Source organism: Canis lupus, chromosome 36 (genome assembly GCF_011100685.1).
Source record: "Canis lupus familiaris isolate Mischka breed German Shepherd chromosome 36, alternate assembly UU_Cfam_GSD_1.0, whole genome shotgun sequence".
NCBI classification, from domain to species: Eukaryota; Metazoa; Chordata; class Mammalia; order Carnivora; family Canidae; genus Canis; species Canis lupus.
In genome coordinates this window covers 8,619,990-8,633,032 of record NC_049257.1, presented here as the reverse complement: position 1 = coordinate 8,633,032, position 13,043 = coordinate 8,619,990, and the positions used below count along the sequence as shown (strand labels likewise).

Here is a 13,043-nt window from a genome sequence, read left to right as displayed (position 1 = left end):
AAAAGAAGAGAAGAAGAAGAAAGAAGAAGAAGAAGAAGAAAAAGAAGAGAAGAAGAAGAAAGAAGAAGAAGGAGAGGAAGAAGAACAGGAAGAAGAAGAGGAGGAGGGAGGGAGGGGGAAGAGAAGGAGGAGGAGGAGGAAGAAAGGAGGGAAGGAAGGAAGGGAAGAGGGCAGGGGAGGGGGGAGGAGGAGAAGAAGAAGAAATAAATGCATTTTCCTCACTGTTTTTCCTTTCTTTACTCTCCTGCCAGAGCTACCTATTTGTCATGCCACTCAGAACCACTGGGTAAGAGAACCCCTGAGAGTCTCCTTCCCAGAGTGCAAGGTAGAGGCAGTTAGAGAGAGGATCTGGGTAGTCAAGTAGAAGTTATCTAACATAATACTCATGTCACACAGACACTATAGAATAATACTCAGGGTTTTTTGTTTGTTTGGTAGGTTTGGTTTGGTTTGATGTTTTTTTGGCTGGGTAAGGTATACTTTATTGATGGTAGATGACAAGGTGGGGCTCCCCAAGGCCCTCCCCTTCCTTGGGGTCTGGGATGTGAATTGGAGGTCAGGAGATTCTCAGTGTTTTGGGGGATTAAGTCAGGGCAGGGACTCCCCAGCCCCACTGAGGGCCTCTCTCTTCCTTTTGTTCTTGCTGGTGCTGGTGGTCCAAGAGGCTCTTACTCTTTGGGGGCCATATGGACCATGAGATCCTCCACCCAGTTGCTGTAGCCGAATTCATTGTCATACCAGGAAATGAGCTTGACAAAGTGGTCATTGAGGGCAATGCCAGCCCCGGCATCAAAGGTGGAAGAGTGGGTATCACTGTTGAAGTCGCAGGAGACAACCTGGTCCTCAGTGTAGCTCAGGATGCCCTTGAGGGGGCCCTCTGATGCCTGCTTCACCACCTTCTTGATGTCATCATATTTGGCAGCTTTCTCTGGGCAGCAGGCCAGATCCACAACTGACACGTTGGGGGTGAGGACACAGAAGGCCATGCCAGTGAGCTTCCCGTTCAGCTCAGGGATGACCTTGCCCATAGCCTTGGCGGAGCCAGTGGAAGGAGGGATGATGTCCTGGGGAGCCCCTTGGTCGTCATGCCACAGCTTCCCAGAGGGGCCGTCCACGGTCTTCTGGGTGGCAGTGATGGCATGGATGGTGGTCATGAGACCCACCATGATGCCAAAGTTGTCATGGATGATTTTGGCCAGAGGATCCAAGCAGTTGGTGGTATAGGAGGCATTGCTGACAATCTTGAGGGAGTTGTCATACTTCTCGTGGTTCATGCCTATCACAAACATGGGGGCATCAGCAGAAGGAGCAGAGATGATGACCCTCTTGGCCCTGCCCTTCAAGTGAGCCCCAGCCTTCTCCATGGTGCTAAAGACCCCAGTGGACTCCACAACACGCTCAGCACCAGCATCACCCCCATTTGATGTTGGCGGGATCCCACTCCTGGAAGATGGAGATGGACTTCCAATGGATGACAAGTTTCCCGTTCTCAGCCTTGACCATGCCATGGGATTTGCCATGGGTAGAATCCTACTGGAACATGTACACCGTGTGGTTGAGGTGAATGAAGGGGTCATTGATGGCAACAATATCCATTTTGCCATAGTTAAAAGCAGCCCTGGTGACCAGGCACCCAATATGGCCAAATCCATTCACTCCAACATCATGCTTCAGGGACACGGCTGGCACTGCACCAGAAGATGCAGCTGTCTGTTGAACGGGGAGGAGCAGAGAGCCTAATACTCAGTTTTTGAAAAGATATATGAACTGATATCAATGATCTATATCATGGATATACATATCCATATATGATACATATTTGGGAAAAAAGTAGAGTATAAAGTTTGAATATGATTCAAAGTTTCAAAACAATAATTGTGTGCATGTGTGTATGTATTAATATATAAGCATGTATGTGTGTGAATATATTAGCTTATTATTTTAGTATTTCTACAAAACTTTTGAAATATGTTAGGATGATAATATATTATAAAGATTGTGATACTGCTAACTGCATTCTGCAAGTGTGTGGCAGGTGATTGGTAATATATATTCACTAGCTGAAAGCGCTGAAATGAAGAGAGAATTTGTGCATAATTTTCATAAACTAAAGTTTGCTTTGCAATATGAATAGACAAAATAGTGTACAGAAACATAAACTTTCAGAAGGAGAAGATGACAATTCTGTGTTTTTCTCATATCCACATGGCTGGAATTTAAGTGGCCTAGAGCATACTGGAATCTGGTCTATGTTTGAGCCAGAGAAACCTAACAATCATTTGTAGGCAACTCCAGTGTGAGGGAATTCAATGAGGCCTTCAGTTCTGCAGCAACTTATCTCAAAGTCAAAAAGTTATAGGCAAGTCTGGAATGTTTGTTAGATGATAGATGATAACAAATCTGATTTCTTCCATTCAACTGGGAGTCCCTAAATACTTGGGAATTCTTCTTATTTACTGAAGGATTTTTTTTTTTTTATAGGCATCCCCTACCTCATTTTTAATAGATGTCTGTGTATACAACACATTTTCCCATTTTTAAAGTTTTCTCAAATGTCATTGGCTTTCAAATATTATCTTTTCACAAAGCAATTTACAGACCTTGTTGTTTTAAAGATACATGCCAGACTTGGACTTGCTACAGATAACACACCACACTTGCACAGCTGTTTCGTCAACCTTACCTGGGATCATTTTCAAAATTCCAGGGCAAGACAGGAGTCCCACAACCAAATGCCTGGAACACAGCCAGTCTCACAGCACTGAGTCAGTATGACACACAAACAGTGAGTCAAAGCTATATTTGGTTCTTGGATCTACAAGACATCAAACAAATGGTATTCTCCTCCCTCTCTCCCTCTCTCTCTCTGGATATATATATATATATATATATATATCTTCCTCTCTCTTTGATCTATAAAATAATATATGAAATCAAATATGATGTCTTTCCAAAGAAATATGGATGCTCTGACTTTATGGGCCCAGGGTCTGTTGGAAAGCTCTGTGGGAGGCAACATAAGTTACACTTGGGCCTTTTTTCAGGTATGGTTGTACATATGGAGAGCATTGGCTGTCATTAATGATGCTTCAGATGTGAAAGGCAGCAATTATGTAGCTACTTTTTAAAAGAAAAAAATTCTGGTATGGCAAAGGAGCGATTTTATCAGGTATAAATTCTGATCATCTAAAATAAATGACCTATCAGGTGGGAATTATACCCTTGACATTGTAGAATTATCACCAGAACTAAATAGCTCAATGTTAGTGAAAATTGAACATTGGTTTTAATCATAAATTACATATAGCAAGCTAGACAGCGAGTAATACTGAACAAGCTAATCTAATAATTGCTTACTCTTATTTTCATGATTTATTTTTGTACTCTGAGTGCTTGAAGATAGTGGTATAGGTAGAGGTTCATAGAAGTGTCTGAAAGCTTTCATGACAAACAAACAGGTGGTTATCACTGAAAAACTTGAATAAAGCAGGTCAAAGTTTGAGAATCTCAATGTTTTCCCATACCTCCCCATGTCACCATTTTAGTTTCTAGGCCAGAAGGAAAGGAAGCAGAAAGCAAAACAAGCAAAACTGAGCAATAAAAAGTCAAGCAAATAGGAAAGCAGTAAGGTTAAATCAATGACTATTTTGTGATGTTGGGGAAGGCAGAACAAATTGCCACCAAATGATACGACAAACTTGTGAAATATAGCGCAAAGGCAGATTTATAGGCTGATACCATAGGTAGGACTGGCTAAGCGGTCTTTGGCTGAACAGAACTCTTGCAGCTGGTTTCTAAGTACCTTGTGGATCTCAGTCCATTTTCTTCTTTATTCCTACAGTGTTACTTAGTCCAGAGACTATATACCAGGGAATAATTTTAAAGGTGTCATGTCACAGTCCATTTGCAGATTGGAGCCTACTGAAAATACCCTATGAACTAATGACCAATAATAATCCATGACTTAATAATGACCCATAGATAAAAATGTCAGTTATTAAAAAAAAAATGTCAGTTATTGTTCCTGCTGCCTCTCAGCACCACTGATTTTCTTCCACTGTCACCTGCCTTCTCCCCACTCTCCCATTGCTGTGATAGCTCTAAAGGAAAAACTAAAACTTTGCTATCAGTTAGGGGGCCTGTGGATTAAGAAACAAAGACATGAAGCAGTAAGAGAGAAAGAGAAAAAAAAAAGATATGCTTTAGGGGAAGTAGAGTTTTATACTTCTAGACTGGACTGATAAGCCTACTCAGTGACCTATACTGCCAAAACCTAACTTCTTCATGAGCTAGCTGAATTTTTCACTTAGCTTCATGTTGGGTCAAAGGTCAAGGGCCTCTTATTAGTTTCAAAAATTAGCAGAATATGTTGAATGGCTGCTAAGTAAGAAGCATTCGATAGATATTTTATCCTCACAATTATCCTGGGAGCTATGATGCTATTAATCCGATTTAAGACCTGAATAAGCAAAGACTCAGAAAAGGGTTAAGTAATTTGCCAAAACCAGGGTGATGGAGCCAAAACTCAAAGGCAAGTATCAAGCCCCAGAAAGTATCTTTGTTCCTTCTTTTGCCATTCTACCCTGCCTTCTGCATTGCTATCAGTACTTCATAGTTTAATGCAATTGATTCCGTCTAGATCCATTCATTCATCCAGGATCTGGGGAACTTCTGTTGAACACTGTGTGGGGTACTCTGTTAATTCCTGAAGCCTCACAAGCTCAAGTGCACTAAGAAATTGACTTTGATATAGAGGTGTGGTCAGGTGGCTGCGTGTTGATTATTCAGCAGAAGCATAGATGAGTACTGCCTGGGGAGGGCCTCTACCAATTTTGTATAGCAAGTATTAGAAAGGAACTAGATAACAGAAAGTCAGAAAGTACTAATGACCAGTTTCACATTTTTTGAAAATATCACTAAACTTGATGGTTTTTAAATGTGTCATTGTGGCTAGGTTGAACTGTATTTCCCAAATTTCCCGGGGTATTTCTGGTTAGGGTGGTAACAAAAAAATATTTTCATGAGAGATTTGGAAGGGAAGAGTGATGAAGCAACCATTTTGTCTTTATTCTCAGGTCAAAGCAGGTGCTTCTCCAGCTCATGCATGTTTTCACTTATCCACTGACTCACCTTGGGATTGGGTAGTAGCCAGGCCTACAATTCTCTCATCTTCCCCTGACCTTCCTTCAGTTTCTCTGACTCCTGGGCCAACGGCATGTTTAGCTCCATGGCAAAGGGTAGCAGCTTCTCCTGTAGGAAACTTTATCAAGGTTAGAGCCAGTTCCACTCTGTCCTCAAACAAGTTAACAGCCCGTGCTCATAAATGCCACCTTCCATTCCCGTTTGTCTGTGACTTATGCATTTCAAGCTCCAACATCAGAAAGGAAGTAGTTACTGAGACTGTTCAACCAGCTTCCACATTTTGTCTGGTCAAATTTCTATATTAAAACCTCTGATTGAAAAAAAAAAAAAAAACCCTCTGATTGAACTCTAATACACTAGGGAAGGAGAGTCTAAATGTTCTCCCTCCAACATTTCTAGATTACATATCCTAACTGAGTCTCATACTCTTTGAACCTCATATATATATGTGCCTCAGGGATCATGAACCTCTTTTTTTCTTGGTCTGTGCTATAGACAGAAATCTATATGTTGCAACAAAATTAATATGTTGAAACCTAATCCCTAATGACATAGTATTTAGAGATGGGCCCTTTGGAAAGTGATTATGTCATTATATATTATGTATTATGTGTTATGGGTATACCATTATTTATTTAAATTATACAAGTAGTAGACACACATAGTCAAGAATGTGTGCAGAAAGCTATGAAATATAAAATAAAATTGGCCTTTCCTCATAGCCCTATTTCCATTCTACTATTTTAATCAGTGTCAAAAGTTCGTTTTATTAGTCACACTGAGTTTAATATTACAACTTTAAATTCTGTACTATCCCTCTGTTTTTTGATCTGTAAACACCAAATAGTAACTATTCACTTTCTTAAGTAAAGGATGAAAATTCACTGTATTTACATCATCTTCCATTCCTCTGCCACAAAGTAGACATTCTTTACTGATGTATTTTTAGTTTTCATGTAGTAATTTTACTTTAAACTGTATTTTTAACCTTTTATTTTTTCTATCAACTTTTAATCAGTAGATATTACTGATGTCCTTCTATGAAAGATGAGGAAATTAATTCACCTACTGACCTTTTCCTACATATTCTTTTTCCCCATCCCATGTCTCAATTTCTGTCAGCTATATCTTGATTTTCCAACATCAAGATGAATAATATTGACTAGTATGTTCAATTCCATCCCTGTAGTTAGGTATACTCTCTTTTATTTTTAGTTTTTTTTTTTTTTTTCTCTCAAGGCTGAAAACCAATAAATAACATTTGTTATACCCACTCTTAAATACACCTATTTACTGTCCAACCAAATAAAATATTTGGACCATAAAAAGAGTAATAAAATCCTATGTAACTGAAACTTCTAAAAGGCCAGGGATAGTGGCTTCTCTTTTATTTCTTTTTCTATGTCCTTCTTTTCTGGGTCACTTTCAAATATCTTTTTCTTATATCTTATGTAATACTTCCTTGAATTACCAGGAACACATCTGCAACTGAACAACTTGTAGCAGGGGAGACACATACTAATGGGAACCATAGGACATCTCAGCTAGAGGCTGTTAGAACTAACTGACTAGGGGCAGCCTGGGTGGCTCAGCGGTTTAGCGCTGCCTTTAACCCAGGACCTGATCCAGTAGACCTGGGATCCAGTCCCGTGTCAGGCTCCCAGTATAGATTCTGCTTCTCCCTCTGCCTGTGTCTCTGCCTCTCTCTCTCTCTCTTTCTGTGTGTGTCTCTCATGACTAAATAAATAAAATCTTTAAAAAAAAAAAAAAAAAGAATTAACTGACTATAGGATTTGGGTTTGTGTTAGATGGTTTGGGAGATAATTTAAGAAAGTAGGGTTTGCTTTCGATTACATACTCTGAGGAAGCCAGAATAATGATGTGATTGGGTGTCTTAGTAAATCTTTTCTGTAAGGAGAGAAGATTAGATGGAGGTTAAAGCCATAATTTATAAAGAAGAAGCAATCACTTATGAGCCAGGATAAAAGAATGTTGGTTATTATTGTGGTGTGGACATTGTTCATGTTTGTCTGTGTTTAGACATGATTGTGTAATGGTCTTAACTTGTCTTCTTTCATCATTGTCACGGAGTGGCTGTGTCTGATGTTGATGTGCTATGAAATTGTTTATGTTCAATAGGAGAAATCAAGGCCTAGCAATGATTGCCAGGCCAGCTCATAGCAACACCAAGATTTACCTGACAATTCCAGGCCTCCTGGATGTCAGGAGCTGCTAGCTAGCTGTCTATCATCTATCTCTCTATCTCTCTATCATCTATTTTTTAATCCTATTCATATATTATGTATATTATAGTTTGTGTATATATAAAATCTTATATATGTTGGTGAATGTAAATGTATATAATCTTACACATATACATAGATGTGTGTATGCTTTTTTGTGTGTGTGTATATACATATACATGTACACACTTGCGTGCATTCCTAACTGGAGGATATTATGCTCCTCATTTTCCTACTTACTAGGAATGCTGCTAAATATTCTATAATGCACATGATAAATCTTCACAACATAGAATTATCTGGCCCAAAATGTTGATAGTGCTGAGGTTGTGAGGAGAGAAATTCTAGTATCTATATTTATGTATATGTGTTTATGTATACATAAAATAATACATATACATATCTGTACTCCTACATATATACATGTATATGTATATGCATGTGTGCAGTATAATAGATGAGAAATTTTCTGAGTCCCTACATGTCCTCCCCTAGTTTTCCAAATTTATTTTCTTATTACTCTTGGTTAATAATGATATGGGAGAGCTTGGTTCTTGTCTCACAGAGTCAAAGAATGAATCTTGCGAAAAAAAGGAGAGGTGAGTAAGGCCATAGAAGTTTATTAAGCAAAGATATACAGAAAGCTCTCAGAAATGAGAGGGGTCCAGACTGGGTTGCCCCTGAGGGCTTGTAGGGTTGGTCTTTTATTGAAAGCCAACCAGGGAACCTAAATCTTTTAACATATCTATTGATATCACCATTGAGTAAGGACTACTGATAACATCTTTAATGGCTTACTTCCTTTTTAGGCTCCTGCAATTCTTTGTTAGTCACAAGTAGCTGTTATAACAAGACCCCATCTCTGGCAGGGACTGGATGGTCTGGTTTATTTATCTCCGGTTTACTCGCATCTCCACATTTTTGGGATTTTTGTGAGCCTGATTCCATGGCCCCCTACCTAGCCCTGCCTTACCCCCATTTGTCCCTAATTTAATAATCTGGCTAAGTATAGAACTGTAAGCTTAGGATTTAAAAATATTACTCCACTATATTATTTAGTATTGCTGATGAAAAGTCTGAAGTAAATGTAGTTTTTAATGTTTTATAGATATTTTTTACTCTCTCGAATTTTTAAAGATTTATCTATGTACCTAGGTGTAGGTTCTTTTGTAATTTTTCCATTAATTCTATGGGTCTTTTTAACACAAATATTTATACTATTCTTCAATTTAGAAAATGTTTTCTTAGTTCTTAAGTATTTTTTCTCCTTCATTAACTGTGGTCTATATCTTTTTTCCTATACTTTTGGAGTGTATCCTCTACATACTGTCTCTGTATCATATAGCCTAGAAAACATCTTTAATTTGGATCACTTATTTAGTCTTCAGCCATCTTTATTTTATTAATCAGAAAATTTATTGGTTTTGGCTTCAAAAATCATAGCATAGTTTTCAAAATTTTTAATTTTTAAAAAATTTTCTTTTCTCTACCTGTCGTCTTGGTTTTATTTTTAAAATACAGCACGATTTGAAAATCTCTGAAGTTATTAATTATATATTTTGATTACTTTTTTCTCTAATGATTTGTTTCTAGCCTGTTTTATTTTTGCTGTCATCCATATTGTTGACTGTCCTTATCTCTCAGTTCCATTTTGATTGCCCATTTTTAATTAATTGAAAGACTAGGTTAATTAACATACGCAAGGAGCCTGGAGACCCACACAATTGCCAGGAGAATGACTTGACTCTGGAGATGGAGCAGGATAAGTTATTTCCCTCAAGGGCAGATTGGATTTTCTGATTTTCCCTTCTTTATTCACTGAGGCTGTCAGGAATTATGCAAAACTCCAGTGTGTCTCTCTCATAGAACCTTAAACCCTCCCCAGACAGATTACAAACTTTCTTTAAGTTATGTCAGGGTATTACGAGGTGGGCAAAAGCCCTTTATGTCAACCACTCTGTTTTCTTGTGCAAGAAAGGAAGGGGTTACTCTCTTAGATATTTTGTAATCAATTATTTAATAACTTTTTCTGATGGCTCCAAAGCCCACTGCTGGGAAAACTACTGATGAGTATCTTGGGCTTCTGTCTCCAGGGCCCTTCTGGATGTTGGTGCTGGATAAACACTGCATGAGTCTGTGTGAATGGAGATTCTGGGAGTCGTGCAGTGCACAGCTTGAGAACTACAGTTCTGCTCTTTCATCGCTTTGATATTTCTGTCACTCTCAGTCTAGCTTGCAAAATATCTCTGAATTCTTATCTTCATGGATTCCCAATGATCTCACTTTTTTCTCTTATGAATATTATTTTAAATATTTAATATTGGTGAAGTTTTGGAATATAGGTGAGGTCCGGAGCCGATGACCAAGAAAGAATTCTTGAGACGTCTTTGGTGCAAAATGTGGTTTTATTAAAGCTTGGGGACAGGAAGAGCTGCTGCCTTGGGCCTGTGAGGGGTGACTGATTATATACCTGGGAGTTGCCTGGGATTTGAAGATAGGGTACTCGCTAAGGAATTTTGGAAGCAAGGTTTCCAGGACCCTGAGGGGGCTAGCGTTTGGTGGGAAAAGATCACTTAATACCCTCTAGTAAAGCCTGAGTCGTGAGACCCTTCAGATGTGTATCAGTGGGCCATATGCTTGGGGGATAATTGCTAACAAGTATCTTGGGGGTTTAAAGATAAAGGAAATTTCTAAAGGAATTTTTATATGTTAAAGTAGACTTAGAGTCTCTTGGAGGTCGGGCTAAGATTGCCTTTTGCCCTTAGCAAAGTATGAACATAGAGGCAGTTGAGTCTGTAGAGGAATGTCACTCTCTTGTTTCAAGGACTTGTCAATGTGCTTTGTCCTCAGCTAGTCCTCTGTTCCCCCATCAATATGACTTTAGAAGGAAGGGAAAATCAAGTATTCTTAGCCCGATGACTTGAATCAGAAACTATGCATTATGTTTAGTTGTATTAGTTTCCCTGGATATTATCTCTAATTAGATTAACCCCTAATATTATCACTCCAAAACTCAGGAGAAATAGGCAAGCTTCACATAACATTTATATATAAAATTTTCAATTTTATTTGTGAAAAACTATGACTAATTCAGAATAACACAGAGATCATTTAGGAATTCCTTGGGAACTTCTTTATTAGCCTCAGATACTTGAAACATTGAAACACATTAAAGTATATGTATATAAATGAGAAATAGAGTCATGAGGATGGAAATTACTTTTTTTGAAATTTACTTTTTAGAAGAAGTGATAATATTTATGTCTATAAGTTCCTCTACTGAAAATTTCAGGTAAGATAAGTAAATTCTATTTAAGGGAGAAAGGATTAATCTTAAAACTTTTAGTTTAGGAAGAAAAAGAATAGAAAGAGAAGGAAAGGAATAAAAGACTGATTCTTGACTGTTTCTTTCCTATTCTAACCAATGGAAAACAATCAGTTGTGTCTTTGGCTTAATACTTGTCAACCAAAGGAGGACAAGTGATGTGTCACAGGTTGGGTTCCCTGAGAAGCAAACTCTCAGATGGAGATCTGTATGCAGGATGTTTATTAGGGAGTGCTCTTAAAGTCAATACCATGGAAGGGAGGGAAAAGAAGCAGGAGAACATAGTTGAACCAGGATGTAGCCCAACCAAGACTTCAGCTCATCCCACAGGAAGCTCTGGAACTCATCTGTGTTTTGGAGATGTCTCTATTTAGTATAAAAGAGCTGAGCCTTGATATACCCAGGATGATCAGCCATTGGATATAGGCACACCTATAGAGGTGTAGCTTGGCTGAGGTAACTTTTTTTTTTTTTTTTCCTGAAAATAGCCCTCAAAAAGGCTAATAGTTGATGGCCATCTTCAGATATCACACCCAACATCTAGGGAAATAATAATTCCTTTATCCCTGAAAGGCAATTCAGGGAGTACATCATGCTTTAACCGTAATGCACCCCTTCTACAACTTTCTACTTCTTCTTACAGGTTCTGGAGCATCTTCCTTCTCTTTGAGAAAGGGGAGGATAAAAGAGGAAGGTTAGTGGGACAAACTAGCCCTAGTTGCTAGCTCAGGTTCTAACAGCGCAACAGGAGATGTTTCTCAAAAGCCATAAATACAGACTATAGATGCAATGGCTGTGCTCCAGAATCCTAGAGGTCTGCATAGCATTCTCCCACTAGGGCTTGTCATGAAGTCCATATGGTGTCCTTTCCACTGCTAATATTTCTAGTACGTCAGAGCTATATGACTGCAATTCAGAGTTGCCTGCGCTGCAGCCAGGAATTACTACGGAGCCCTTTCCTGCTCTGGGGCTAACTCTTAGCCACTGATCTTTCAGGTACTAGCTCTAGCCTCAGGTGTGAAGTATGCTGCCTCCAGGCCTACCCACCCTAGGTTTCGTTCTTCACTGGTGGGAGGCACAAAATGCAGTAACATGCCCTTTACTTTGAAGAGAATGTCCTAGCATGCTGCAGCCTTAAAATTTTTATTAGCCTGGTGGGCCCCTGAAGCTATTTCATAGGATTTATTTCACACTCTCTGGAATGCATATGACTTATCAAGACTTCCATCATACTAGCCACTTCTTGCTCATCCAGTCCAATTAGAATGATGTCATTTATATAATAGTAGAGCAGAATGATGTTCTGTGAAATTATCAGACAGTCTGGATTTCTTCAAACTACATTATGTCAAGAAGATAGAATAGCTACCATATCCTAGAGCAAAACTGTAGATATATTTTGTTGTCTGTTCTTTTCTACTGACAAAGATACAAAAGAAAACATTCACCAGATCAAATCAATGGCCACTTAACAAGTTCCTGAGGTCATGCTAATCTGTTCTAGCAAATATACCACATCTGGCACCACAGCAATAACTGGTGCTGTTGCTTTCTTGAGTTTACAGTAATCCACTTTATCCTTTGTGGTTTTTTGTTTTTGCATTTTGGGCTTTGTTTTTTGTAGGGATAAGACGGGTCTTAAACAAAGCTGTGATGACTATCATTCCTGTGTCTTTTAAGGTATTTAGAGGTGATGTTAATTTCTGCCATTCCCTGCAGTGAGATAATGTTGTTTATTTCTCCTATCCTAGTTTAGGTGGAGCAGTTTTAGAGATTTCTGCTTGGTCTTAATAGCTCTTGCACCACAGGCCAAGAACCTAATGTATGGGTTGGCACCAAATAGCAAATATAAACATTATATATTTGGGGCTCAAATGATCATTTGGTGATTCTGCAAATGCAGTCAACCCACTGTGAACTATGCCTGGGCCAGAAGACCATTTATTATCTATCCTTACGTGATCTCACTATATAAAAGTTTATGACATTACATCTCACAGTATCATTTCATCTCAGACCTATGTCCAACAGTTCTTTTTTTTTTTTTTTAAGATTTTATTTATTTATTCATGAGAGACACAGAGAGAGGGAGAAGCAGGCTCCATGTAGGAAGCCCCATGTGGGACTCCATCTCAGATCTCCAGGATCATGCCCTGGGCCAAAGGCAGGCGCTTAACTGCTGAGCCACCTGGGCTGCCCTGTCCAACAGTTCTTAAAATAAAATAAAAACTGAAAGAGAACAATTTTAAGCCCTACCTAAACTAAAAACGCTTACCTGGAAAGTCTAACATGAACCCTTTCAACCAAACTAATAAAGTAGCATGGGGATCCCT

The 13,043-nt window shown here is 38.7% G+C and overlaps 1 pseudogene; it reads right to left on the bottom strand.

Moving 5' to 3' along the window:
* Positions 1 to 668: 668 nt before the first annotated feature.
* LOC100688550 lies at positions 669 to 12,313 on the bottom strand (annotated as a pseudogene).
* Positions 12,314 to 13,043: the final 730 nt, after the last annotated feature.